Source organism: Rhinoderma darwinii, chromosome 1 (genome assembly GCF_050947455.1).
Source record: "Rhinoderma darwinii isolate aRhiDar2 chromosome 1, aRhiDar2.hap1, whole genome shotgun sequence".
Classification (NCBI taxonomy): Eukaryota; Metazoa; Chordata; class Amphibia; order Anura; family Rhinodermatidae; genus Rhinoderma; species Rhinoderma darwinii.
The window spans coordinates 165908143-165927260 of record NC_134687.1 but is presented as its reverse complement, the minus strand read 5'-3'; the positions used below and the strand labels follow the sequence as shown (position 1 = coordinate 165927260).

Below are 19118 nucleotides of genomic sequence, written 5' to 3'. Positions count from 1 at the left end.
AGCCCCCCTGTAGACAGTGCTAAACAGCCCCCCTGTAGACAGTACTACACCCCCCCTGTAGACAGTACTATACAGCCCCCACATAGACAATACTATACAGCCCCCCTGTAGACAGTACTATACAGCCCACCCTGTAGACAGTACTATGCAGCCCTCCCTGTAGACAGTATTATACTGCCCCCCTGTAGACAGTGCTATACAGCCCCCCTGCAGACAGTGCTATACAGCCCCCCTTTAGACAGTGCTATACAGCCCCACCCTGTAGACAGTACTATACAGCCCCCCCATAGACAGTACTATACAGCCCCCTCTGTAGACAGTACTATGCAGCCTCCCCTGTAGATAGTACTATACAGCTCCCCCTGTAGAGAGTGCTATACAGCCCACCTGTAAACAGTACTATACAGCCTCCTCTGTAGACAGTACTATACAGCCTCCCCTATAGACAGTACTATACAGCCCCCCGTAGACAGTGCTATACAGTCCCCCTGTAGACAGTACTATACAGCCCCCCTGTAGACAGTGCTATACAGCCCCCTGTAGACAGTGCTATACAGACCCCCTTGTAGACAGTACTTTACAGACCCCCCCCTGTAGACAGTACTATACAGCCCTCCCTGTAGACAGTATTATACAGCTCTCCCCCTGTAGACAGTGCTATACAGCCCCCCCTGTAGACAGTGCTAAACAGCCCCCCTGTACAGTACTACACCCCCCTTGTAGACAGTACTATACAGCCCCCACATAGACAGTACTATACAGCCCCCTGTAGACAGTACTATACAGCCCTCCCTGTAGACAGTATTATACTGCCCCCCTGTAGACAGTACTATACAGCCCCCCCTGCAGACAGTGCTATACAGCCCCCCTGTAGACAGTACTATACAGCCTCCCCTGTAGACAGTACTATACAGCCCCCACCCTGTATACAGTACTATACAGCCCCCCTGTAGACAGTATTATACTGCCCCCTGTAGACAGTGCTATACAGCCCCCTCTGTAGACAGTGCTATACAGCCCCCCCTGTAGACAGTGTTATACAGATCCCACCTGTAGACAGTGCTATACAACCCCCCTGTAGACAGTGCTATACAGCCCCCCTGTAGACAATGCTATACTGCCCCATCGACAGTGCTATACAGCCCCCTCTGTAGACAGTACTATGCAGCCTCCCCTGTAGATAGTATTATACAGCTCCCCCTGTAGACAGTGCTATACAGCCCCCCTGTAGACAGTACTATACAGCCTCCCCTGTAGACAGTACTATACAGCCCCATCTGTAGACAGTGCTATACAGCCTCCCCTGTAGACAGTACTATACAGCCCCCCTGTAGACAGTGCTATACAGCCCCCCTGTAGACAGTGCTAAACAGCCCCCCTGTAGACAGTACTACACCCCCCTTGTATACAGTACTATACAGCCCCCCCTGTAGATAGACAGTACTATATAGCCCTCCCTGTAGACAGTATTATACTGCCCCCTGTAGACAGTGCTATACAGCCCCCCTACAGACAGTGCTATACAGCCCCCCTGTAGACAGTGCTATACAGCCCCACCCTGTAGACAGTACTATACAGCCCCCCCTCCCGAAGACAGTACTATACAGCCCCCACATAGACAGCACTATACAGCCCCCCTGTAGACAGCGCTATACAGCCCTCCCTATAGACAGTTCTATACAGCCCACCCTGTAGACAGTATTATACAGCCCCCCTGTAGACAGTGCTATACAGCCCCCTGTAGACGGTGCTATACAGACCCCCTTGTAGACAGTACTTTACAGACCCCCCTGTAGACAGTACTATACAGCCCTCCCTGTAGACAGTACTATACAGCTCTCCCCCTGTAGACAGTGCTATACAGCCCCCCCTGTAGACAGTGCTAAACAGCCCCCCCTGTACAGTACTACACCCCCCTTGTAGACAGTACTATACAGCCCCCACATAGACAGTACTATACAGCCCCCTGTAGACAGTACTATACAGCCCTCCCTGTAGACAGTATTATACTGCCCCCCTGTAGACAGTGCTATACAGCCCCCCCTGCAGACAGTGCTATACAGCCCCCCTGTAGACAGTGCTATACAGCCCCACCCTGTAGACAGTGCTATACAGCCCCCTCTGTAGACAGTGCTATACAGCCCCCCCTGTAGACAGTGTTATACAGATCCCACCTGTAGACAGTGCTATACAACCCCCCTGTAGACAGTGCTATACAGCCCCCCTGTAGACAATGCTATACAGCCCCATCGACAGTGCTATACAGCCCCCTCTGTAGACAGTACTATGCAGCCTCCCCTGTAGATAGTATTATACAGCTCCCCCTGTAGACAGTGCTATACAGCCCCCCTGTAGACAGTACTATACAGCCTCCCCTGTAGACAGTACTATACAGCCCCATCTGTAGACAGTGCTATACAGCCTCCCCTGTAGACAGTACTATACAGCCCGCCCTGTAGACAGTACTATACAGCTCTCCCCCTGTAGACAGTGCTATACAGCCCCCCCTGTAGACAGTGCTAAACAGCCCCCCCAGTACAGTACTACACCCCCCTTGTAGACAGTACTATACAGCCCCCACATAGACAGTACTATACAGCCCCCTGTAGACAGTACTATACAGCCCTCCCTGTAGACAGTATTATACTGCCCCCCTGTAGACAGTGCTATACAGCCCCCCTGTAGACAGTGCTATACAGTCCCACCCTGTAGACAGTACTATACAGCCCCCACCCTGTCTACAGTACTATACAGCCCCCTGTAGACAGTATTATACTGCCCCCTGTAGACAGTGCTATACAGCCCCCTCTGTAGACAGTGCTATACAGCCCCCCCTGTAGACAGTGTTATACAGATCCCACCTGTAGACAGTGCTATACAACCCCCCTGTAGACAGTGCTATACAGCCCCCCTGTAGACAATGCTATACAGCCCCATCGACAGTGCTATACAGCCCCCTCTGTAGACAGTACTATGCAGCCTCCCCTGTAGATAGTATTATACAGCTCCCCCTGTAGACAGTGCTATTCAGCCCCCTTGTAGACAGTACTATACAGCCTCCCCTGTAGACAGTACTATACAGCCCCATCTGTAGACAGTGCTATACAGCCTCCCCTGTAGACAGTACTATACAGCTTCCCCTATAAACAGTACTATACAGCCCCCCTGTAGACAGTGCTATACAGCCCCCTGTAGACAGTACTATACAGCCCCCCTGTAGACAGTACTTTACAGCCCCACTATAGACAGTGATATAGACCCCCCCTGTAGACAGTACTATACAGACCCCCCCCTGTAGACAGTACTATACAGACCCCCCTGTAGACAGTACTATACAGACCCCCCTGTAGACAGTACTATACAGCCCTCCCTGTAGACAGTACTATACAGCTCTCCCCCTGTAGACAGTGCTATACAGCCCCCCTGTAGACAGTGCTATACAGCCCCCCTGTAGACAGTGCTATACAGCCCCCCTGTAGACAGTGCTAAACAGCCCCCCTGTAGACAGTACTACACCCCCCTTGTAGACAGTACTATACAGCCCCCCTGTAGATAGACAGTACTATATAGCCCTCCCTGTAGACAGTATTATACTGCCCCCTGTAGACAGTGCTATATAGCCCCCTACAGACAGTGCTATACAGCCCCCCTGTAGACAGTGCTATACAGCCCCACCCTGTAGACAGTACTATACAGCCCCCCCTCCCGAAGACAGTACTATACAGCCCCCACATAGACAGCACTATACAGCCCCCTTGTAGACAGTGCTATACAGCCCTCCCTATAGACAGTTCTATACAGCCCACCCTGTAGACAGTATTATACAGCCCCCCCTGTAGACAGTGCTATACAGCCCTTCCTGTAGACAGTGTTATACTTTCAAGTATCTCAAAGAGGGACAATCAATGCGGCGTGCAGCAGCAAATAGTTTTTTACTTTTAAGCCACGCCTCTAATCCCACCCAATCCCCGTCCATACACACCCGGTTCAGCCCACACAGTATAATGCTCCCATAGTACCCCCCACACAGTATAATGCCCTCATAGCGGCCACCATACAGTATAATTCCCCCATACAGTATAATGCCCCACAGATGCCCTATACAGTATAATGCCCACACAGATGCCCCCATATAGTATAATGCCCACACAGATGCCCCCATACAGTATAATGCCCACGCAGATGCCCCCATGCAGTACAATGCCCAAACAAATTCCCCCATACAGCATAATGCTCCATAGTTGCTCCATGCAGCATAATACCCCCATAGTTGCCCCATACAGTATAATGCCCCCTATAGCTGCCCTCACACAGTATAATGCCTGCCATAACTGCCCCCACAGTATATTGCCCCATCATAGCAGCCCCCACAGTATAATGCCTCACGCAGTATAATGCCTCCCATAGCTGCCCCATACAGTATAATGCTCCCCATAGCTGCACCCCACACAGTATAATGCCCCCATAGCTGCCCCCACCATATAATGCCCCACAGTATAATGCCTCCTCATAGATGCCCCATACAGTATAATGCACCCCATAGCTGCCCTCACAGTATAATGCCATCCATAGCTTCCCCCACCGTATAATGCCCCCTCATAGCTGCCCCATACAGTATAATGCCCCCATAGCTGCCCCCACAGTATAATGCCATCCATAGCTGTCCCCACAGTATAAAGACGCCCATACAGTGTAATACCCCTCATAAAGTAAAATGTTCCTATAGCTGCCAACATATCAGTCCTTCTTCCCTACCCAGTATAATGCCCCATAGTGGCTAATAGAAAAATAATAACATAATTACTTACCTATCCCCATTCCCATGATGGGTGGAGGATCCTTCTCCTCCGGTCTGTGCTGTGAGTGACTCAGCGCAGACAGGCACAATGACGTCACAAAATCGCGCATGCCTGCCAGCATTCAGGAAGCGAGACCAGTGCGGTCAGCGCTGTGTGGCTATGGGGGCCCTGTGGGCCCCCCAGACTTGTTGCGGCCCCTAGACCTACGCCAGTAGCCTATGGCAGAGCAGGGAGATACCTCCACGCTCTGTCACAGTGCTCAATAGCATCTGTGTCCGAAGGACGCAAACACTATTGAATGTGGCGTCGCTACCACTGTAGCAGCCATAGCGGCTGCTAGCGGAGCCTCTGGGCAAAGGGGGGCCCGTGACGGCTGGTGGCATGGGCCCCCTCATGCCACGGGCCCCATAGCAGCCGCTATGGCTGCTAAAGCGGTTTTTATGCCACTGGTTATTTGACCTATTCACACATTATAGCGACTATAGAAAACTGGTTCAAACTACTCATGTTTATAGGAACAAATCTGTGACAAAAATTTATATATATACATATATACACACACTGTGTAAGTATGAGGGTGAGTCAAAAATCCTTCGCACTAAGGCCCCATGCACATGACCGTAAAAACGCCCGTAATTACGGGCTGTAATTACAGGCCCATAGACTTCTATTGGCCATGGGTACCTTCCCGTTTGCTTACATAGAACATGTCCTATTTTTTTTATTATACCGGCCGTGCTACTATACTTTATAATGGGAGCGCGGCCTGTAAAAACGGCCGGCTGCCCGCGGCCGAACATTCCCGTAAGTACGGGTCGTAATTACGGGCACGGTCGTGTGCATGAGGCCTCAGGCTGTAGAATTTATTTTAATTAACTTTCAGAAAGCACAAATACATAATTTTTCGACATAATCTCCCTGCTTTTCATTACACTTTGTTCATCTGTCAACAAGCTTTTGTATTCCCATGTCAAAAAATGTTTAACACTGAGCTGCGAGCCACGAATGCACCGATGTCTTCACCTCTTCATCAGACATGAATCTTCGTCCTCGTATGGCTTCACATAATCCGCTGATTCTCAGAATCAGTTCACGTGCACGCTTAATGTTGTCATCAGTCATGGACGTGGACGGGCGTCCGGCTCCTTCTTCATGGCTGACACTTGTGAGACCTTCCTTGAACTTCTCTATCCATTCATACACACTTCTTCACGACAAAGCACTTTCTCCATACTGTGCACTAAGTCTTCGATAAATATCGGCACCAGATGTGATACCCAGGAAAATTGCTGTTTATTTACTGTCATTGTACTGTTGCTTTAGTATGCAGGTTTTAATGTGCTTTATTCTGTAATCATGGTTGGTACTGAATTCACTTCCCTATATGACTCAGCAGAAACATAAATGGGCTGCTTCATCTTTAAGATGTATTCTCCAGAGAGAGGGGAGGGGTGTAGCTAGCTGGGGACACAGGAACAAACCTCACCCAGTGCAGTGTGTGGAGCAGCGCAGTGCAGAAGTGAGGAGAAGTGTGCAGCAGCGTGCAGGCAGAGGAGAGCAGACAAGTCAGTGTCTAAAGTTGGATTCAGGGAGATGCTGCAGCAGACATGTGGAACTGAGAGGAATTGTGTGAGAGGATCAGCTACAGCCATGTGGAAGTGAAAGGAGTGCAGGTCAGTGTGTGTTGCATGTGGCACAGAAGCCAGACAGGGAGCTTGGACACTACTGAGAGTGCCTAGAGCAAAGCAAGGAGCTTGCACACAGCCTAGAACCCCCAAGGGACACCATTCCTCTGTGATAGTGCAACTGGATAGAAGGGGCTGGACGCAGCCTGCAGGGTTTAAGGGGAAGCCTCCATGACCTCCCTGGTAGGGAAAGGGTTAACAGGTGAGGGAGAGTTGGAGGGAGTCGGAGGGGGGACAAGGAGGAGTCAGGGGGCCGTTGCTGCGCTTCCCGCTGTTTTCAGCATTGAGCCGGAAGCAGCGGGAGGAGTAGCACAGGGAAGACAAGCTCCCCGTTGCCCGCGCTCGTAAATATGTCGGAGGCAGTTTTATTAGAGCAGCTGCGTGCAGCTGCTGTGCACCACGGTCCCGGATGGCTGGAGGAGACCGTGGCTGCATTAGCGAGGATCCCGGACGCCGTTTCGCCACGTCAGGCCCGGCGTTCGGGGTCTGTTGCAGGAGACAGGCTCCCCTCCCCCGGCCCCCTTCCTAGCATGGCGGCGGGGGGGGAGTCCGCAACAACCGCTCCTGCTCGGAGCAGGCAGAGAGCGTTGCCGGGGGTGACGGCGTCTCAGGCCGGGTCGATCCGTCCCTCCCGGCGGTCCCGACCTCCAGAGCGCCTCAGTCCTGAGGCAGTCCCGCGGACACGGCGTCGCAGAGGGAGCCCGATCACGGACGCTGCAGGCCAGGCAGCTGGGAGGACCGCCCCTTCCCAGGCCCTGCGTCCTGGCAGGAATCACAAGCCGCGACGGGGTCCGGCGGTAAGCAGGGAGTCGCAGGCCGGGCTCCCTGTCACCCCTCCCCCATCGGATGGAAGATTTGGAGGACAAGGTACGGCCGCCCCGCCTGGTGATGTTCCGGCCAGGGGGCAGGCTTCTTCGGGATCATCGAGACGGACGCCTAGATCTGCAGCGACGTTGAGGCAACAGGTCCGGTCGGAAGTCTGGGTTCCATCGGTCGGGCGGCAGGTTGCCGGCCCATTGGTCAGCGCTTCATCATCTCCGATCCGTAGATGTCGGTGGGATGGCCAGTCGTCTGCGAGAGAAGAGCTGGAGGAAGGTGAACTGGACGCGTATCGTCGAGGTCAGGATGGTCCGGCTGACGGGAACACAGCGCCTGTGCGGCCCGGTGAGTGTGTAACTCCATCATTGTCATATCCAGCGATTTTTATGTCGGGTGTCGGCGGGGGGGCTGCTAGCGTCGCATCGGTGGCCGGTAGTGGCGTGGGCGGGCGCGATGGCGCGGGTCTGGCAGATTTAGTGGGTTGCTTGAGGGAGCTGGTCGGGCGCCTAGATAGGGCGGCGGCGCCGGTAGTCACGGAAGTGTCCCCGGCGGTAGTGTGGGAGGGCCCCAGGGACGTGGGATTGTTACAGGCGCGGCCCGTGCTGGCGGTTAGGGAGGCGGTCGCGGTGTCGGTACAGACCGAGGCACAAAAAGATGGCGATCGGGTGCGTATGGATGATCATGCTCGTGGGGAGGTGAACGTTTGTTTCGAAGGTCCGTTGGGGGCGCATTTAAAGCAGGAGGTGCGTGAGCGGATCTGGAAGGACGAATATGTTGAGATTTTTTCTCTCTTGCCGCTCGCTAAATTTAATTTGGATAAGAGCAAGCGGGACGAGAGTAAAAAGGACGAGGAGGAACGGCGGCGGTATAGGCTTATCCCGCAGACGTTCGTTAATTGGTCGCAGGCGTTCGCCATATTGGCTAGTGTGATAGGGGAAAAGGCGCCGGAAAATTGTTCGGCGTTGTTTTGTTATTTTGATGCCATTGGGGAGGCTCATAGGGCGTATGGGGGTCAGGCGTGGCTGCGATACGATGAGCAATTCCGTCAGCGGAAAGCGGTTCGGTTGGCGATTCGGTGGGACCAGAAGGATATTGCTCTCTGGTTACGGGTTACGGCTCCGGTTAGGCAGTCCTTTCCTGGGAGCGCCGGCCAAGGAGGCCAGTCTAGTCAGGTTGGACAAGGCGGCGGGGGAAAGGCGGGTTTTTGCTGGCAATTTAATGAAGGCCAGTGTAAGTTCGGGGCCACGTGCAAGTTCAAGCACGTGTGTTCCGAGTGTAATGGTGCATCACACGGGGCGGCAAAATGTCTGCGAAAAAAGAGGTCAGGGAACCAGTCCTCCGCGGCTGGTCAAGGGGGTGTCACCGGTGAGGGTGGAAAAGATGGCCCCTTATCTAAATGAGTATCCGGATAGGGCGGCGGCTAAGTTGCTTTACGAAGGGTTTTGTGTTGGTTTTGTTATTCCTCCGCCTCCTTATGAGGTTCCGGTTACGCGGAGGAATTTAAAATCGGCTTACTTGCATGCCAAGGTCATGTCGGAAAAATTGTTAAAAGAAGTTTCGTTGGGTCGCATGTCGGGGCCTTTTGTTGAGTCGCCTGTAAAAGATTTAGTTGTGTCCCCGTTGGGTATTGTTCCTAAGCGCGAGCCCGGGAAATTTCGTTTGATTCAACACTTATCGTATCCCAAGGGTTCGTCGGTAAATGACGGGATTGATCACGAGTTGTGCTCCGTAGTCTATACCTCATTCGATAAGGCAGTGGGTTTAGTGCGGGCTGCGGGTCCAGGTGCGCTGCTAGCAAAAACCGACATCGAGGCGGCGTTCAGGTTGTTGCCAGTTCATCCAGAAAGCCAACGGCTGTTGGGTTGTTTTTGGAATGGGGCTTTTTACGTGGATCGGTGCCTTCCGATGGGGTGTTCCCTTTCTTGTGCATACTTCGAGGCGTTTAGTAGCTTCGTGGAGTGGGTAACGAGGGGAGTATCCGGGGTCGACTCGTTGATCCATTACTTAGATGATTTTTTGTGCGTTGGTCCGGGGGGTTCGCCGGTTTGCGGTAATTTGCTTTATGCACTACAGAAGGTGGCAAGGGATTTTGGGATCCCTTTGGCGCCAGAAAAAACGGAGGGCCCGGTAGCGACGATTTGTTTTTTGGGAATTGAAATAGATTCGGTGGCAATGGAGTGTCGTCTCCCTGCGGATAAGTTGGGTGCTTTGAGGCTGGAGGTACGGCGGGCTTGTAGACTGAAGAAAATGACGCTGCGGGAGCTTCAGTCGCTGCTGGGGAAGTTGAATTTCGCCTGCCGGATTATGCCAATGGGGAGGGTGTTTGGTAGAAGGTTGGCGGCGGCAACGGCGGGAGTGCGTGCGCCACATCATTTTGTGCGGCTCAAGGAGGAGCACCGAGCTGATCTTCAGGTTTGGGATGACTTCTTGGGCCAGTACAATGGTCGCTCGCTATGGATGGCCCCAGCGCAGGATACGAGTGATTTGAATATTTTTACGGATGCGGCTGGGGCGGGCGGTTTTGGAGCTTACGGGGGAGGTTCGTGGTGCGCAGGTCAATGGCCGGCTAGTTGGGTGTCCAGTGGACTCACGCGGAATCTGGCCCTGCTCGAGCTGTTCCCCATCGTGGTGGCGGCGACCATTTGGGGGGACAGGCTCAGGGATAAGAAGGTTTGTTTTTACTGCGACAACATGGGGGTGGTGCTGGCCATTAATAACATCACGGCGTCCTCTCCTCCGGTAGTTCAATTGTTGCGACATTTAGTGTTGGTGTGTTTGTCGTTGAACGCGTGGGTGGTGGCGGTGCATGTGCCGGGAGTACGGAATTGTATCGCTGATGCTCTTTCTCGCTCGCAGTGGGACCGGTTTCGGCAATTGGCACCGGGAGCGGAACGTCTCGGTTTGGCTTGTCCGGAACATCTTTGGGATCTGGTCTCGGTCCCGTAGAACAACTGTTACAAAGGTCTTTGGCGCGCACGACGTGGAGTGCTTATGCTGCCTGTTGGAGGCAGTGGGAGGAGTGGGTAAGAGAGTTGGGTGACGTCAATACAGATAGAGACAGGTTGGTGGCACTTTTGTACTGGTTAGGGGACGCCTGGAAGGCGGGGTTTTCAGTGGCAAAGGTGAACCGGTTCATATCTGCTGTGGCGTTTGGTTTTAAGTTGCGAGGCTTTCAGGATGTATCGAAGGAATTTCTGGTGTTGCAGGCTTTGAAGGGGTTGCGCCGAGGTAGAGTGGAGGCGGATAGAAGGCTGGTGTCGTTTGCTTTGCTTAGCGCGTTGGGCGGTTCATTAGCATCGGTCTGTCGTTCTTCAGACGAAATGGATTTGTTTCGGTTAGCTTTTTCGTTAGCGTTCTTTGGGGCATTTAGGATAGGTGAGTTGGTGTCGCCAAGTACCAAACAGGCAGGGGGGCTGAGATCTGGGGAGGTGAGCCTATTCGCAGATCGCCTGGAGGTATGGTTGCGTCGGTCAAAAACTGACCAATTAGGGAAGGGTAAGCTGATAGTTTTGTTCGCCCTCCCGGGGTCGGTTATGTGCCCAGTAGAGTGCATGCAGGGTTTTAAGCCGCAAGGGGGGTCTCCAGATTTGCCTTTGTTACGTCATGCGGACGGGTCGTTTTTGTCCAGGTTTCAGTTTGGAGCTGTATTTAAAAAATGTTTGACGGCGGTTGGTGTCGCGGCGGGCTCATATTCATCTCATTCCTTCAGGATTGGCGCAGCAACAGAAGCGGGGCGCTGGGGGTTGGATGATGAAGGGGTGCGGCGTATTGGTCGTTGGGAGTCCAACAGATTTAAGTCCTATGTCCGCCCCCATTTGTTATGAGGTTTGTTGTTAACGCTTAAGAAATGTTATATGGTGGTGTCTAATTGTTTTTTCCGTTTCAGATTCGCCTCCGTGTTTGGTGTGGTTGCTGGGTCATTCTTACGTGCACTGGGGGGCTTTGAGGGCGGACGTCCGCCCGGACGGTCGCCAGTTGCGCATTCCGCGACAGGATGCGGTTGTGCATTGGCTGGGATTTAGAGGTATGTCTTGGAGCAGGGTGTTGGCGGAATTCCAGACATATGCCCGGCTTGATAGGGTTCCGGAGGTCTTAGTGTTGCACGTGGGTGGGAATGACTTAGGAGTCCGCCCCTTTCGTGAGTTGGTGCGGGATATCAAACACGATATGTTGTGTTTGTGGGTTTCTTATCCCAAGTTGGTAATAGTGTGGTCGGACATAGTCCCAAGGAAACATTGGCGGTTGGCTAGGTCTGTGGAGAGAGTCAATAAGGCTCGCATTAAAGTTAATCGGGCGGTGTCCCGGTTTGTGGCAAAAAACGGGGGCATTTGCGTGAGGCACAGGGATTTGGAGTCAGGAGTGGGGAATTTCTGGAGGAGTGACGGGGTTCATCTGACCGAGGTTGGCATTGATCTTTGGAGCTTGGCGATAGCAGAAGGAATAGAAAGGGCGGTGGTGGTGTGGCGGAACTCACAGGCTTAAGGTGGTCAAGGCCTGTTTCGCTGTGGCGGGGGGAGTCCTTGAGGCCAGTCAGTACAAAATGGTAAAATGGTGGGGGGGTCGCATCGGGGGTATGCGTCCCCCAAAAAAGGTACATGGTTGAAGACTTCATCGGGTGTTATCCCTTTGAAGTGGTCTTCTGGTGGAAGGTATATCACTTGAAGGCTTCATCGGGTGTTATCCCTTTGAAGTGGACTTCTAGTGGTCGGTATATCACTTGAGGGCTTCATCGGGTGTTATCCCCTTGAAGTGGACTTCTAGTGGTTGGAGCCATCTGCAGAGGTGAACGGTGCTTCTGAGCTGGTTTACGGCTGGAGGTAATTGGTGGTTTGCAGATGGCTAACTCGGTGTGTTCTTAAAAAAGGAATATCTGAAAGGGCTTCAAGGACTTCCTCTGCTCGGGTTAATGTTAACGTTAAATTGTTATTTACGATTCTGACCCATGTTGGGTCATGTGAATTATTAGAAGGAATTCTCTGGTGGATTCCTAACTAGTTATCCGAAGGTTTCGGATTTAAATTGTTTTTATAAAACTGTGAAATTAATAAACGGCTGCTGTGGCCATTTCACATCCAACCTCGGTGTCACGTGTCTTTCCTAAAGGTGGGGGTGGGGGGATAGGATGGGTAGGGGAAGGTTTCATTAACACACGACTCTACTTAGGCAGGTCAAGAAGGGGCTGGACGCAGCCTGCAGGGCTTAAGGGGAAGCCTCCATGACCTCCCTGGTAAGGAAAGGGTTAACAGGTGAGGTTGAGTTGGAGGGAGTCGGAGGGGGGGACAAGGAGGAGTCAGGGGGCCGTTGCTGCGCTTCCCGCTGTTTTCGGCATTGAGCCGGAAGCAGCGGGAGGAGTAGCACAGGGAAGACAAGCTCCCACCCTCCCGCCCTTGGTTTGTTACTTTGTGGGTCTTTATGTACGTCCGTCTATGAGTGTTGTGTTTTATTTGTGTGCTTATTTAACATGTTTTTCCTTTTTCCGGAGTAGGTTCTGTTGTCATGGCAGCTGGCGGGGGGAGTCCTTGAGGCCAGTCAGTACAAAATGGTGGGGGGGTCGCATCGGGGGTATGCGTCCCCCAAAAAAGGTACATGGTTGAAGACTTCATCGGGTGTTATCCCTTTGAAGTGGTCTTTTGGTGGAAGGTATATCACTTGAAGGCTTCATCGGGTGTTATCCCTTTGAAGTGGACTTCTAGTGGTCGGTATATCACTTGAGGGCTTCATCGGGTGTTATCCCTTTGAAGTGGACTTCTAGTGGTTGGAGCCATCTGCAGAGGTGAACGGTGCTTCCGAGCTGGTTTACGGCTGGAGGTAATTGGTGGTTTGCAGATGGCTAACTCGGTGTGTTCTTAAAAAAGGAATATCTGAAAGGGCTTCAAGGACTTCCTCTGCTCGGGTTAATGTTAACGTTAAATTGTTATTTACGATTCTGACCCATGTTGGGTCATGTGAATTATTAGAAGGAATTCTCTGGTGGATTCCTAACTAGTTATCCGAAGGTTTCGGATTTAAATTGTTTTTATAAAACTGTGAAATTAATAAACGGCTGCTGTGGCCATTTCACATCCAACCTCGGTGTCACGTGTCTTTCCTAAAGGTGGGTGTGGGGGGATAGGATGGGTAGGGGAAGGTTTCATTAACACACGACTCTACTTAGGCAGGTCATGGGACAGTCAGCAGCACATCTTCCAGCACAGTATAGAGAAGAAAGAGGAGCAGAACTCACAGCACACTTGGAGGAATTACAGACAGAGTCAGGGAGGTGAAGCAGGTACCACCATTTGCAATACCCTGTGATATGTTTATACTACTTAAAGACATTGCCTCTGTAACAAAAGTAACCACCAAGCATATTGTGCCCAGTAAAACTACTGTGAAAGTTTATTGAACCCTGTCTCCTGGAACATCCTTATTTCGGGGTACACCACATAACATCCCAGGGAACAGAGAACAGTGTATCCTACAAGCACCACTTATTTCACTGGTTCTGCGGCCCGAGGTGCGGGAGAGAGAAAGTGACCAAAGGGCGCGAATACCAACTTCAGCTCAGAGAGCCCCGCCCACCGCGACTCTGCGCCCGCGTTACCACACAGACACACCCTCAGACCACAAAAAACGGATAACTTCACGCTGCTTTTCTTTCGTGCAAATCACAGGTGGGGCAGCCATTTTTTCGCACACCGCAGTCACAAATAAACAGACAACACGTTCAAACCTGCACAGCAGTGACTGGAGACAGCGACCTCGTACTTTCTGTATAAATTCTTCACGGCTTCAAAATGTCTGCTTGTTCTTATTCAGTAGGAACATTCATTGTTTACTTCCGAAGGATAAATATACTATATGGACAAAAGTATTGGGACAACTACACATTACACATACAGGAGCTTTTATGACATCCAATTCTAAATCCATAAGCATTAATATTGCATTAGTACCCCATTTGTAGTTAAAACATCTTCCACTCTTCTTGGAAGGCTTTCTACAAGATTTTGAAGTGTGTCTGCGGGAATATTTGCCCATTAATCCAGAAGAGCATTTGTGAGGTCAGACACGGATGTTGGACGAGAGGTCCTGGCTCTCAATCTCCATTTTAGTTCACCCCAAATGTGTTTGATTGGGTTGAGGTCAGGGAACTGTGCAAGCCAGAAAAAAATTTCCACACCAAACTTACCGAACCCTCCATCAGACTGCCAGATAGAGAAGCGTGATTCATCACTCCACAGAACACGTTTCCACTGCTCCAGAGTCCAGGGGCAGTGCGCTTTACACCACTCCATCTGACGCTTCCCTTTGTGCTTGGTGATATAACACTTGCTTGCAGATGCTTCTCCATGGAAACCCATGCCATGAAGCTCCCGGTCGCACAGTTTTTGTGTGGATGTTAATGCCAAAGGAGGTTTGGCACTCTGCAGTTATTGTGTCAGCAGACCATTAGGCCTGATTTACACGAGCGTGTGCATTTTGCGCACGCAAAAGACGCGGCGTTTTGCGTGCGCAAAAGGCACTTAACAGCGGCGTGTGTCATCAGTGTATTACGCTTGTGTAAATGATGCCTAAGTGACATTTATGCACTATGCACCTCGGCACTCAGTGACCCCTCTCTGTAACTTTACGTGGTCTGCCACTTTGTGGCTGAATTGCTTCCACATTGCAATAATACCACTCACAGTTGATCATGGAATATCTAGGAGGGAAGATATTTCACAAACTGACTTGTTGCAAAGGACCCATTATTTCACAAATGTTTGTAAGGGCTTATTTAGACAAACGTGTAATACGTCCGTGCAACGCGCGTGATTTCCACGCGTGTCACACGGACCTATGCTTGTCTATGGGGCAGTGCAGACTGTCAGTGATTTTTGCGCAGCGTGAGTCCGCTGCGTAAAACTCATGACAGGTCCTATATTTCTGCGGTTTTCGTGCATCGTGCGCACAACACGGAAGCACTTCCGTGGGACACGCGTAATTCGCGCAATAGCAGTCAAAAGTATGTTTGCAAACAGAAAAGCACCACGTGCTTTTCTGTTTGCAAACATCCAAACAGTGTCATAATGATGGCGGCTGCGCGAAAATCACGCAGCCGCGCATCATATGCTGATGACACATGGAGCTGTTAAGTGCCTTTTGCGCACGCAAAACACCGCGTTTTTTGCGTGCGCAAATACGCACACGCTCGTGTAAATCTCCCCTAAAGGTGACTGCATGGCTAGGTGCTGGATTTTATACACCTGTGGCAGTGAGACTGAATGAAACATCTGAATTTGTCCATACAGTGTATCTGTCAATAGTCAGGTGCTGGGGTCGTTAGAAGTATCATACACATACTGTAACAAACCGTACACCTGTATGTCCATCACATGACCATGGACAGAATTTTATTCACTGGAAATAAACAATGAAGGTTCATACTGAATAACAACAAGCAGAGTTCTTAAAAACCGTGAGGAATTAATACAGAAAGTATATTGAAAAAAGCATAACTTTTAATTATACAACAAATAACATTAATTTGATGAAATTAAACCCTTTAAAGTGTAGCTAAATGTTTGACAAACTTCTGCAATGTCATAGTGACATGTCAGAAGTTTGGATTGGTGGGGGTCTGAGAACTGAGACCCCCACCAATCGCTCGAACTAAGCAGCTGAAGCGCTCGTGTGGGCGCTGAGCCGCTTCGTGTCTGTTCGGCTGTTTCCGGAAATAAATGTATCGGTGTATGGACTCAATAGAAAGTCTACCTTCACTATATGATATTTATTTCCTCCTAATTCTATCTTAACCCCTTCCCGACATTTGTCGTACGGATAAGTCACGGAAAGCCAGTGCTTCCCGCACTTTTCCGTATCCATATGACAAATGGATGGCACCGGCTCAGAAGCTGAGTCGGTGCCATCATCCCCGGATGTCAGCTGTATCTTACAGCTGACGTCCGGCTGTAAAGGCGTGGACCGAAATTAGTTTCGATCCCCGCCACTAACCTCTTAAATGCAGCGGTCAAAAGCGATCGCTGCATTTAAGGACTTTGCAGCTCATCAGCACCCCAGCAATGAAATTGTCGGGGTTCCGATGGCTGCAATGGCAACCGGAGACCTAATACTGGCCTTCCGGTCTGCCTAGTACGGAAGCCTTCCAGGCCCCGCCCGGAGGCGGGGCCTGAAATGTTTCCGTAGCTGACGGCAAAAGGGCGCCGGCTCAGGAGCTGAGCCTGCATCATCCGCAGTGGATGTCAGCTGACATCCACCTCTAATGGCAGGAAGTGATCGCTGCATCTCAGAGGTTGCTAGCAGATCGGCAGCTCTAACCTGCAATCGCAGGGCTGCTGACTGCTGCTATGGCAACAGGAGGCCTAACAATGGCCTCCCGCTCTGCCATTATGGAAAAAAAATAATTCTTTTTACAACACTAATTTTATTGTGCAAAAAGTTGTAAATTGGACTGACCCGCAGAATAAAGTTAACATGTAATTTACAGTATAAAGCATGGTGAACGCTGTATAAAAAAAACTAAAAAACTATGCCAGAACTGCTGTTTTTTGGTCACCTTGCCTCCCAAAAAATAGGATAAAAAGTGATCAAGAAGTTGCAAGTACCCCAAAATGATACCAATAATAACTACAGCTTGTCTCGCAAAAAAACAGCCCTCATACCACTACGTCTATCAAAAAATTAGTTAAAACTCCAAGAAGTCAGGAAAGAAAAATTTACAGTTGGGCAGGCCCGAGGGGAACATTTCTTCTGTATCAAGTGGCAATTTATCAAGGCCCTAAAATTAGGGAACCAGGAAGGGGAGGGCCCAAACATATCTGCTGGAAGCAAGGGTGCCCGTATTATACCAGGACAACACTTTCCCAGCAAAATTCCCCAAACTGCGAAGGTGCAGAGTGTGGACCAAAAGGGGGATAAGAAAGGACACCATTTATCAGTGCAACACTGGCCTGTGCAGAAAGGATTTCTCCACAGTGTAACACACATCTATGGATTATTTTATTGTTTTTTTTTACCCCACTATACCACCTGAATATGCCCCTTATTTTTTTTTATTTTTTTTTTACCCCATTATTATAACACCTGACTATGCCCCTGATGTACTCTGCCCAGCTTACATGTACACACACATTATAAACTGAAATACCAGTAAGGGTATGTTCACACAGTTTTCGGAAGTTTTTTTGGGCCGTAAATGGCGAAAAAGAAGTGCAGGACACTTCTTGGGACGTTTTTGGAGTTGTTTTTCATAGACTCTATTGAAAAAAGCTCCAAAAACGGCCGTAAAATACGCAGCGAAAATCGCGAGTGGCTTCAAAAACATCTGAAAATCAGGAGCTGTTTTCCCTTGAAACATATTTTCAGACGTTTTTAGTCTAGTGTGTGAACATACCCTAAGACTCCAAACAAAACTACTACCAAGCAAAATCCACGCTCCAAAAGCCAAATGGCAATCCCTCCCCTCTGAACCCTACAGTGTGCCCAAACAGCAGTTTACTTCCACATATATGGCATCGCCATACCCGGGAGAACCCTTTTAACAATTTTTGGGGTGTGTGTCTCCAGTGGCACAAACTGGGCACAACATATTTGCCACTGAAATGGCATATCTAGGGAAAAATGTACATTTTTACTTTGCACCATCCACAGCGCATTCATTTATGGAAAAGACCTGTTGGGTGAAAATGCTCACCACACCCCTTAATAAATGCCTTGATGGGTGTAGTTTCCAAAATGGGGTCACTTCTCAGGGGTTTCTTTTATTATTTCACATCAGAGCCCTGCAATTGTGAACCAATACTTTGTAAATCGCCAAATTAGGCCTCAATTTTACATGGTACTCTTTAACTCCTGAGCCCTGTTAAATGTCCAGGCAAAAGATTAGGGCCACATGTAGGGTATTTCTAAAACTGGGAAACACAGCATAATAATTAGAGAGCTGTCTTGTTATGGTGGTACAAGCTGGGCACCACATATTGGCATATCCATGGAAAAAATCCAATTTTCACTCTGCAACATCGAGTGCACATTAATTTCTGAAAAACATGTGCAGGGTTAACATGCTCACTACACCCCTAGGTGAATTCTTTGAGGGGTGTAGTTTCCAAAATGTGGTCACTTCTGGGGTTTCCATTGTTTTGGTCCCATAGGGGCTCTGCAAATGCAACATAGCGACCAGAAACCAATCCAGCAAAATCTGCACTCCAAAAACCAAATGGCGCTCCTTCCCTTCTGAGCCCTACTGTGTGCCCAAACAGCAGTTTATGACCACAAATGGGGTATTGCCATACTCAGGAGAAATTTCTTAACAAATGTTGGGGTTCTTTTTTTATTTTATTTGTTGAGAAAATGAAAAATGTTGAGGTAATATACGTTTTATTGAAGAAAAGGGATTGTTTTTATTTTCACTGCCTAATTCTAATAAATTCTATGAACTCCTAAAGGGGTGAAATTTCCTAAATGGAGTCACTTTTTGGCCATTTTCACAGTTTTGGTCCCTCAGGGGCTTTGCAAATGTGACATGGCCTCCGCAAACCATTCCTGCTAAATTTGAGTTCCAAACGCCAAATGCCGCTCTTTCCCTTCTAAACCCTGTCGTGTGTCCAAACAGCCATTTATGACCACATATAGGGTATGGTTTTACTCGGGAGAAATTGCTTTATAAATGTTGCAGTGCTTTTTCTCCTTTAGTCCTTGTGGAAATGAGAAAAAATTAGCTAAACCTACATTTTCCTTGAATTTTTTTTTAATTTTCACGGTCTACCTCCAATAATTTCTGCAAAAAACCTGTGCGGTCAAAATGCTCACTATACCCCTAGATAATTTCCTCAAT

The 19118-nt window shown here is 49.9% G+C and overlaps 1 protein-coding gene across 37 annotated transcripts in view; it reads right to left on the bottom strand.

Annotated features, from left to right (window-relative positions):
• ANK2 (ankyrin 2) overlaps positions 1 to 19118 on the bottom strand; it is a 626865-nt gene that overhangs the window by 205233 nt on the left and 402514 nt on the right. The gene's annotated exons all lie outside the window — the stretch shown is intronic.